The sequence below is a fragment of the Triticum urartu genome, chromosome 7 (assembly GCF_003073215.2).
Source record: "Triticum urartu cultivar G1812 chromosome 7, Tu2.1, whole genome shotgun sequence".
Taxonomy (NCBI): domain Eukaryota; kingdom Viridiplantae; phylum Streptophyta; class Magnoliopsida; order Poales; family Poaceae; genus Triticum; species Triticum urartu.
In genome coordinates this window covers 700,013,728-700,025,446 of record NC_053028.1, presented here as the reverse complement: position 1 = coordinate 700,025,446, position 11,719 = coordinate 700,013,728, and positions in this window count along the sequence as shown.

Genomic DNA, 11,719 nt, shown 5'->3' with positions numbered 1-11,719 from the left:
CCTCCAAACACCCCTGACTTTTACTGACTAAAGTCCCCCTCTCTCTCCTCTAATTGGTGTTGCACAAGGGACATTTAATACTGAGACATTTAATGCTGACTAGTAGTAGTCACCTTCCAAACAGGGCCTGACTAAAAACTTCTAGTCTGACTACTACTAGTCACATGACTAGAGAGTATCCAAACACCCTTATATACTACGCTTAGAATTAAAGAAGAAAAGGAAACTCTCCAAGAGTCCATATGTATCACGATTGGATTTAAACGTGCATTTAAATGTCAGATCAAATCCACGCCCAAGAATCCGATAGTACTACGCTTGGAAGGAATTATTTGATGTCAAAAAGGGAGGAAGGAAACGTGCAGCTCCCTAAAACAAAGGAAACATGCAAATTAAAATCAGATTTTTTTAATGGAAACATAGAGATGAAGCTACACACACATGCAAATGCGTAACACGGCTAGGTACAAATATATGTACAATATTCCAGTAAAAACAAATATATGTACACCACAGATTATTATCTTTGAACACAACGTACATCACAGATGGACGATGTTCTCTTCACTATAAATCTATGTACACTACTTCAGTGTATTTTTCGTAAATCTAGGTAAGTGAACAATTTTGCTCATTCAGAAATCACACTTAAGTATATTCCCAAAATTGTACATGACATGTACGTAGTGTTTTCTGAAAATACAAAGATATTAATATAGAAAAAGTTCTAAATCTATGCCAGAAATATATTTAATAAACAAATACTAGATTATATTAAAAATCCAAAATTGCTAAACCGCACGAGTGAAACAAAAAATCTCAAAATAATCCAAAATAATTAAACCGCACAAGTGCATTAGGAACCGACAGATTTCATAAATATGCGCGTTTGTAACACACACACACACACACACACATCGAGAGCACGCATGGATGGGGCTGAGATTGATCGGCGTAACTAACTACTGAGAGAAAATGGTTGCTGGTCATGCATATTTTCAAAAATAACTTAACCACATGTATGCATGTGGAAACATAGGTAACCGGCCAATAATAAGTGGTAGACAGCCAAAGCATACATGTTATATGTATAGTAGTGCTAAAAATATAGGACATCTTCATATGCGTTTAGCAATTGTTAAATTTAGGAGACGTTAAATATATATAATGGTGTGACCAAATTTTGGTGTGGCACAAAGATCAATACAAAAAATTCAAAGGTAGTATATGCTTATCCACTATGTTTTAAGTGTAGGGCGTATGGAAATATAATATTTTATATGCCATGAAATTAAGTAGTAAAAATAATTTTAAAAATTCCGTACTTCTAATTTGTAAGGGATTTAAAGTAAAAAATTACTTATAATTTTCTTGTATATTATTGTGATTTTTCAATAATAACTAGCCTGTGCATTAGCACGGGTTGACGACTAGTGTTTCTAATTCTTATGGATAAATCCCAGCATGAAAACCTATGTGTAGATTCGTATGTTGTGTGTGTCCTCAACATGCATTATTTCCTGGTTATGTTGATACACAGGAGCTTGTGAGTTAAACATGTACTACTATTACTTCCTGGTTATGGCCGCAGTGAAGTGTGTGGCAGTTTACCTTTTATACATCCTTGATTGAAATTTGTGACGTGAAATGGATGAAAAAGGAAAAAGGGAAATTGGGATATGCACACCACATAGCCATTTTATGCCAGTATATGCAAAGAAGAGGTTGAAACCATATGCCGTGGTATCTTAGTACTTAATTAAGTAGGATCAACTGCCCCTTTATTCTTGTTGCATTAAACCATAGGTGGCAATAGAGCCAAGTGATTAGGCCCAACATAGAATTCTCCTTTCCTTTTCTTGATAGGGTATATTATTTGAAGATACCCATATATATATATATATCAGTCAACCTAGGGTGCCTCGGCATTGGTAAACCCTAAATGATGAAAACTTAACTTAGCATTTAGGTTGCTGATGACCCACAAGTATAGGGGATCTATCATAGTGCTTTCGATAAGTAAGAGTGTCGAACCCAACGAGGAGCAGAAGGAAATGATAAGCGGTTTCCAGCAAGGTATTCTCTGCAAGTACTGAAATATGTGGTTACATATAGTTTTGTGATAGGGTAATTTGTAACAAGCAACAAGTAACAAAAGTAAATAAAGTGCAGCAAGGTGGCCCAATCCTTTTTGTAGCAAAGGACAAGCCAACACAAACTCTTATATAGAGAAAAGTGCTCCCGAGGACACATGGGAATATCGCCAAGCTAGTTTTCATCATGCTCATTTGATTCGCGTTCGGTACTTTGATAATTTGGTATGTGGGTGGACCGGTGCTTGGGTACTGCCCTTACTTGGACAAGCATCCCACTTATGATTAACCTCTATTGCAAGCATCCACAACTACAACAAAAGTATTAAGGTAAACCTAACCATAGCATGAAACATATGGATACAAATCAGCCCCTTACGAAGCAACGCATAAACTAGGGTTTAAGCTTCTGTCACTCTAGCAACCCATCATCTACTTATTACTTCCCAATGCCTTCCTCTAGGCCCAAATAATGGTGAGGTGTCATATAGTCGACGTTCACATAACACCACTAGAGGAGAGACAACATACATCTCATCAAAATATCGAACGAATACCAAATTCACATGACTACTAATAGCAAGACTTCTCCCATGTCCTCAGGAACAAAAGTAACTACTCACATAGCATAAACATGTTCATCGTCAGAGGGGTATTAATGTGCATATAGGATCTGAACATATGATCTTACACCAATTAAACCAACTAGCATCAACTACAAGGAGTAATTAACACTACTAGCAACCTACTAACACCAATCCCGGACTTGAAGACAAGAATTGGATACAAGAGATGAACTAGGGTTTTGAGATGAGATGGTGCTGATGAAGATGTTGATGGAGATTGCCCTCTCCCGATGAGAGGAGCGTTGGTGATGACGATGGCAATGATTTCCCACTCCGGGAGGGAAGTTTCCCCGGCAGAACAGCTCCGCCAGAGCCCTAGATTGGTCCCGCCAAGGTTCCGCCTCGTGGCGGCGGAGTTTCGTCCGAGAAGATGGCTTATGATTTTTTCCCATCGAAATACTTCATATAGCAGAAGATGGCCACCGGAGGGCCACCAGGGGGCCCACGAGGTAGGGGGCGCGCCCAGGGGTAGGGCGCGCCCCCACCCTCGTGGGCAGGGTGTGGCCCCCTGATGAATCTCTTCCGCTGAGTATTTTTATATATTCTGGAAATGTCTTCCGTGAAGTTTCAGGACTTTTGGAGCTGTGCAGAATATGTCTCTAATATTTGCTCCTTTTCCAGCCCAGAATCCCAGCTGCCGGCATTCTCCCTCTTCATGTAATCCTTGTAAAAAAAGAGAGAATAGGCATAAGTATTCTGACATAATGTGTAATAACAGCCCATAATGCAATAAATATCGATATAAAAGCATGATGCAAAATGGACGTATCAACTCCCCCAAGCTTAGACCTCGCTTGTCCTCAAGCGAAAAGCCGAAATCGAAAAATATGTCCACTTGTTTAGAGATAGAGGTGTCGATAAAAATAAAATACGAACATGAGGGCATCATGAACATTCTTAGAATAGCAACTTATATAATTCTTGTCATATGATTTCTTATGCTAGAGTAATAATTCAATCACAATTTCAAGTATGAATAGTAAACTTCATTGAAAACTAACAAACTATAATCTCAGTCATTGGAGCAATTGCAATTTATCAAAACATAGGAAAGAGTCAATATATAAGAGCTTTTCAGCAAGTCCACATACTCAACTATCATATAGTCTTTCACAATTGCTGACACTCACGCAATACTTATGGGTATGGAGTTTTAATCGGACACGGAGAAAGATATGGGATTATAGTTTTTTGCCTCCCAACGTTTTACCTCAAGGGTAATGTTAACGGTAATAGTTCTTGAAAACTCACATCCAATTAGCCATATATACCAGGATCTTTCCAACATACTGTGCTTGCCAAAGTATAAAATGTAAAAGGGAAGGGCGAAGATCACCATGAATCTTATGCAATGTAGGAGATAAAAGTAAAAGATAAGACCTTCGCAGAGGGAAGCAGAGGTTGTCATGAGCTTTTGTGGTTGGATGCACAAAATCTTAATGCGAAAGAATGTCACTTTATAGTGCCACTTGTGATATGGACCTTTATTATGCAGTTTGTCGCTTTTATTTCTTCCATATCACATGATCATATAAAGTTTATTTTCTCCCACACTAATAAGTCATACATATTTAGGGAACAATTTTTATTGCTTGCACGGATGACAACTTACTTAGAGGATCTTACTCAATCCATAGGTAGGTATGGTGGACTCTCATGGGAAAACTGGTTTAAGGGTATTTGGAAGCACAAGTAGTATCTCTACTTGGTGCAATGAATTTGGCTCGCACGAGGGGGAAAGGCAAGCTCAACCATGTTGGATGATCCATGACAATATAATTTATCTCAGATGTAAGAAAAAATAAACCATTACGTTGTCTTCCTTGCTCACGATCATAAAAGATGTCCAAGATAGTATATCTATATGTGAAGACCTCTCCTTCTTTATTACTTCCTATTAATTGCAACGATGACCAAAACTATGTTTGTCAACCCTCAAAAACTTTTATTCATCATACTTTTTCTATGTGAACTCATTACTCTCCATAAGACTCATATGATCTCTTTGTTTCTTTTTATTTCTTTCTCTTTTCTTTTATTCCCTCAAGATCATGGCAAAAGAATCAAGCCCTTGACTCAACACTTATCTTTATTATATAGATCACGGACTCGATTACATAGAAGGATTATAAAGCAAAACTCACAACTAGATCATACTAAAAACTTTCATTCTACTAGATCAAGATATTACCAAAAGAATCAAACTAAGAAAAACGGTAAAGATAAAAGTGATGGTGATACGATATCGGGGCACTCCACCAAGCTTGGCAGTTGCCAAGGGGAGTGCCCATACCCAGGTGATTATGTCTCTCTTTTCATGGGTGGTGATGTGATGTTCTTGGCAATGATGCCCCTAAGGATACAATTCTCCTCCTCAAGCTTATTGACTTGCTGGTTGAGGTCCATTATTTCCTTTCGGAGTTTTCATGTAATAGCCAAAGCTCCCTGCACCCAAGGGTGCTGCATAGCTGTGGGAGAACCAGTGACACTCTTTTTCATATTCTCATAAGAAAGAAACCTAACATTGGAAGGGATAACCGAGTTTGGAATAGCCGAGCTCTGCAGTTCTCCCATTGTGAATCCAGCTCGGAAGCGGGAAGTGACTTCTTGATCCTCTTCCATGGCATCTATCCTCTTCAATTCGGCCTCCATCTCTTCCTGTTGTTGCCCAAAGAGGTCAACATTGTTGTTTTTCATTGATCTCGGTGCCGGGTGAGACACCTGGTTCTCCCCGACTGACTCTTGCGAAGACATCTTGCTCTAATCTACAGCAGCAATAGCTCAAAACACAAAACAGAGGATAATTGCGTGATACGGGAGTCAAAACCTCCTCTAGATTACATAATGAATTTTTACCGACCAAAATACGTGTAGTGTACGAAAACGAAGTCCGGAGAGCACACGAGGTGCCCACGAGGTAGGGGGCGCGCCCAGTAGGGAAGGGCATGCCCTCCACCCTCGTGGAGCCCTCGTGTCCTTCCTGGACTGCTACTTATTTTTCTATTTTTCTAAATATTCCAAAACGGAGAAATATCGCCTTAAAAACTATTTTGGACTCAGTTTACTTACCGTACCACATACCTATTCCTTTTCGGAGTTTGAAACGTTCCGGAAAGTGTCCCTTATGTATTCCTCCAGGGTCACTGTTTCAATAACATTGGTTTCAACATTTATGGGATTACCTGAGATATAATGTTTGACTCTTTGACCGTTCACTACCTTCGGATTTGTGCCTTCGAAGTTGTTGATTTTGATTGCACGGGAACGATAGACCTCCTCGATAATGTAAGGACCTTCCCATTTAGAGAGAAGTTTTCCTGCAAAAAATCTTAAACGAGAGTTGTATAGAAATACATAATCACCTACATTAAACTCACAATTTTGTATTCTTTTTTCATGCAATCTTTTAACTTTTCCTTTAAACAACTTGGCATTTTCATAGGCTTGGGTTCTCCATTCATCAAGTGAGCTAATATCAGATAGCCTCTTCTCACCGGCAAGTTTAAAATCATAATTGAGTTCTTTAATGGCCCAATATGCCTTGTGTTCTAGTTCGAGAGGTAAGTGACATGCTTTTCCATAAACCATTTTATACGGAGACATACCCATAGGATATTTATATGCAGTTCTATAGGCCCATAATGCATCGTCAAGTTTCTTGGACCAATTATTTCTAGATCTATTAAAAGTCTTTTGCAAAATTAATTTGAGTTCTCTATTACTCAATTCTACTTGACCGCTAGACTGAGGGTGATAAGGAGATGCGATTCTATGATTAACATCATACTTAGCAAGCATTTTACGGAAAGCACCATGAATAAAATGTGAACCGCCATCAGTCATTAAATATCTTGGGACTCCTAATCTTGGAAAAATAACTTCTTTAAGCATTTTAATAGAAGTGTTATGATCAGCACTACTAGTTGGAATAGCTTCTACCCACATAGTAACGTAATCAACAACAACTAAAATATGTGTATATCCATTAGAGGAAGGAAAGGGTCCCATATAGTCAAAGACCCAAACATCAAATGGTTCAATAACAAGTGAATAATTCATAGGCATTTCTTGACATCTACTAATATTACCAATTCTTTGACATTCATCACAAGATAGGACAAACTTACGGGCATCCTTGAAGAGAGTAGGCCAATAAAAACCAGATTGCAATAGCTTATGTGTACTTCTATCTCCAGCATGGTGTCCTCCATAAGCTTCGGAGTGACACTTGCGTAGGATCTGTTCCTGTTCATGCTCAGGTACACAACGTCTAATAACACCGTCTACTCCTTCTTTATAAAGATGTGGGTCATCCTAAAAGTAATGCCTCAAATCATAGAAGAACTTTTTCTTTTGCTGGTATGTGAAACTAGGTGGTATAAACTTAGCAACAATGTAATTAGCATAATCAACATATCATGGAGCAGTATGAGAAGCATTTATGACATTTAATTGCTCATCAGGAAAGCTATCATCAATAGGAAGTGTGTCATCAAGCACATTTTCTAACCTAGACAAGTTGTCTACAACGGGGTTCTCAGCTCCCTTTCTATCAACAATATGCAAATCAAATTCTTGTAGCAAGAGAACCCATCTAATAAGTCTAGGTTTAGCATCTTTCTTTTCCATAAGATATTTAATAGCAGCATGACCAGTGTGAATAGTTACTTTAGAATCAACAATATAAGGTCTGAACTTATCACAAGCAAATACAACTGCTAAGAATTCTTTTTCAGTGGTAGCATAATTTCTTTGAGCATTATCTAGGGTTTTACTAGCATATTGAATAACGTTTAATTTCTTATCAACTCTTTGTCGTAGAACAGCACCTACAGCATAATCACTAGCATCACGCATAATTTCAAAGGGTGCAGGGATCAATGCTTTTTTACGTATTTCAATTGCTTCTACACAATCATCATCAAAGACAAATGGCATATCTTTTTGTAATAAATTAGTCAAAGGCTGAGAAATTTTTGAGAAGTCCTTAAAGAACCTCCTATAAAATCCGGCATGACCAATGAAACTTCTTATACCTTTGATGTCCTTGGGACATGGCATCTTCTGAATAGCATCAACTTTGGCTTTATCAACTTCAATACCTCTTCAGAAACTTTATGCCCCAAAACAATACCTTCATTAACCATAAAGTGGCACTTTTCCCAGTTCAAGACAAGATTAGTTTCTTCACATCTCTGCAAAACTCGATCAAGGTTGCTCAAGCAATCATCAAAAGAAGATCCATAGACAGAGAAATCGTCCATGAAAACCTCACAAATATTTTCACAAAAGTCAGAGAATATAGCCATCATGCATCCTTGAATGGTAGAAGGTGCATTACATAAACCAAAAGGCATACGTCTATAAGCAAAAGTACCAAAAGGGCAAGTAAAAGTAGTCCTTGATTGATCTTTGGCTAACACAAGTATTTGAGAGAAACCAGAATAACCATCTAGAAAGCAAAAATGTGTATGTTTGGATAATCTTTCTAGCATTTGATCGATAAAAGGTAAGGGGTACTGATCCTTTTTAGTAGCCTTCTTTAATTTGCGGAAATCAATTACCATCCTATAACCTGTAATAGTTCTCTAAGGAATCAATTCATCTTTATCATTAGGAACGGCAGTAATACCTCCCTTCTTAGGGATCACTAGGAAGTACGGCAATAGAAGCAAGACCAATAATTTCATCCTTACTAGGTAATTCTTCTTCACGGTGTTGTCTACTAAATTTAGAAAAATTAAATTCATGAGTCATATCATCGAAACCGATAGTAACAACATCCCTTTTGCAATCTATGGTAGCATTAACTGTCGGGGGTTTGGTGCGACATATGCCAACGGACGGCTTATCATGGTGGGGCCGAGTAGAACGTCGCCGGTGCCTGGAAACGGGATGAGGCGAAAACATGCACGCCGGCGAATCTTACCCAGCTTCGGGGCTCTCCGGGGAGATAATACCCCTACTGCTGCTCTACGGGGTCTCCGCATGATCACTATGGTCAAGTGTTTACACGGTTGATCCTTGAGGTGTGTCCGGTGGTAGGAGAGGGCAAGGCTAGCTCTATGCCTCTATCGGGTGTGGTATAGAACTACTGGGATCCAACCCTTTTGCATGGATGCCCTGGGGGTTTATATAGGCCTACCCCCCAGGGGTACAATGGTAATTCGACTGGGCGCGGCCCCAGCCATCAGTGCCTCCGACCTCCGGCTTCTCCGCCAACTGGTGGGCCCCGCCGACTGGTCTGGTATGGAGCCGACAGGCCGCGTCCGCCGCGGGCGGGTCTTGCCGACTGCTGATTACTGTAGCCCTGCTCGTGATGACGCAAGCTCGGTCATGGGGTCGTGGCAACAGCCCCACCGCCTGGCGGGCGATCACTGTGGCCACTCCCCATCTCTTGTTGATTAATGGCGCGTGGGGCCCTGGGGGAGGGCTCGGCCGACTCCCCCGGGCCGACTCCCGACGGGTCCGACTAGCGGTTCTCCTGTCGTTTCCCAAGGTCTCGCTGACTGGTGGGCCACTGCTACCCCCAGGCCGTATAGACAGGCCGTCGTGGGCGCGGGACCAGGTACAGTGGTGCTGATGTCAGGGTCGGCTGGGCAACAGTGCCACGCCGCAGGTAAGGGGCGGGGAGTGGGCTTCATTGTAGCCACGCCCCTGCCCCGTCCCCCTCGATGACGTCACGGTTTGTTGGAGTCGTCGGCCGACTCCCCAAAGAGCGCCTCTCTGGAAGTCGCCCCTGGGACTCAGCCGTGAGCGGACAGTCGAACGCCTTGCCGTAGACTCCCCAGGAGGCGGCTCTTCGCCCTGTGTTCTTGAGGGGCGCTGCCTACCCCGATGTCTTGAAAAGTTATGGGCCTCATGTTGGCCTACCCGCGGCCCATTACTCCGACAGTAGTCCCCGAAGCTGGTGAGGGGCCGCGGTCGATCGGCCGAGAAGCCTCAGCAGTTTCTCTTTCCGGGTGCTCAACACACGGTCTTGATTGACTTCTGCCGGGCTGACTAGAAGGAGTCGGACTCGCCCAACTCGGACTCACTCAATTCCGACTTGCTCAGTAGTTCGAACGTCTCGGCGGGATCTCAAGTGGCGTGCTAGCTAAGCTTCCAGGCCGCCGCCCATTCTTGGCCTGTCATGCGAGGGCACATGGCCAGGCCATCCTGCCAGCCCACGCGTGCAACGGGACAGGCCCATAGGCGGGGCCCACCACTACCGCGCCTTGGCGCCCGAGTGGATCCCCTGCGGCCCGGTGGATGGTTGGGATTCCCGTGAAGTTACTGCACGCAGTAACTTTACGTGGATCGTGGGGGGCGTGGGGTTGCGGGCACAGTAAATCCCCACGTCCGCCCCCTCGGCTTCGCAGCCCACGGGGCTATAAGTAGGGGGAAGAGGGGGGCACGCGCGCCCCTCCTTCCCACTACCCCTTGCTTTCTTCCTCCTCGCAGCTCCTCGCTCTCCTGCTTCCTCTTCTCTTCTTCGCCCTACCGCACGCCCAAGCTCTGGCGATCACCGCAGCGACAGCTCGCGATGAGCTCTTCCTCTGCGGCCGCGCCTTCCTCGGTGCGCTCCAGCACCTGGGATGGTTCTGAAGTCCATGAAGACCACATCGAGTTCCTCCGCCGGACCCGTCGACTTCCCGGCGAGGACCGCGTGCAGGTGCGTCTCGCGCCGGAGGGGGAGATTTCCCCTGCCCCGCAGGAGGGCGAGCGGGTCATCTTCCGCTCGCACTGCCTGCGCGGGCTGGGGCTGCCGGCGAGCAGCTTCTTTCGGTCGTTCATGGAGTTCTACGGCCTCCAGCCGCATCACGTCACCCACAACACAGTGGTGCTATTGTCCGCCTTCGTGGCTCTGTGCGAAGGCTTCCTCGGAGTCCTCCCCACCCTCGAGCTCTGGGGGAGTTCTTCTTCTCCAAGCTCGGCACCCAGGCCGCGGGCGTGCCGGTTCAGTGCGGCGCCTTCATCGCCGTGCGAAGGACAGGAGCCGACAACCACTTCCCCTCCATCGCGCTGTTGAAGTCGGTGAAGATGTGGCCGTGGTCCTACTTCTACGTCAGGAACGTCGCCACGAGGGGCGACTAGGTTAAGCTGCCGGCTTTCGAAACTGGCCCGCCGGCTGGCAGACTGCCCAACTAGTCGCATCGGGCCAGGTCGCTGACGCCTGCGGCAGCCGACGCCATCACGCGACTCTGAGTGCTGACACAGTCGGAGGGTCTGACTGGTCCGGACCTGCTGGCCGCCTTCGTCTCACGCCGAGTTCTCCCACTCCAAGGCCGCCCTCACCTGATATGCCAGATGAGCGGGGGCCGCAACCCGAGTCGGATGTGCACCAAGGACATGCCTCACGGAGAGGTGGCCCTTATGGTGAACTACCTCTCGGACAGCAGGCTCCCGGGGGACTGGCGATTCGGCAAGGAGCCATACTCCCGCGCCAACCCCCCGCCCATGGTGAGTCGCCTTTCTTTTCTTTCTTTGGATTGTCTTCTTCTTGCCGAGTTTTGTCCTGATCAGTCTGCTTTTGGTTAGAATCCCCTTCTTCACCCACCAGCCGGCACCTCGGGGCCGGCCCGTGAGTTCGTCACGGATCGGGCGGGGAGCGACGTTGACGACCCCGATCTGGGGGCGCGGCTCTGGAGGACGACGCCCAGGGAGGAGGAGGGACGACAGGCGACTTCAGGCCCTCGGCTACCATTGCCGACTGGCCTGAAGACGACGCCAAGGGAGGAGTCGCCCCTCGCCATCGGCCAGGAGCCAGCCAGCCGGGCGCGGGCTCTTCTGCCGCTTCGGGCGCTCCAGGCGGCGGGAAGAAGCACCGGGCTGCGCCGACTTTGTTTGGCAGCCGGCCGAAGAAGCCCAAGGGCTTGGCTGCGGCAACCCAGCGGGACGAGGCAGCCGCGAAAGCCATCCGCTTCCGTAAGGAAGTGAAGAACCCGCCGTTGGTCTCTGCGTAAGTATTCTGACTTCAAAGTTTATTCTTTCCTCGTGTTTTGTCTGAGTCTCTGCTCG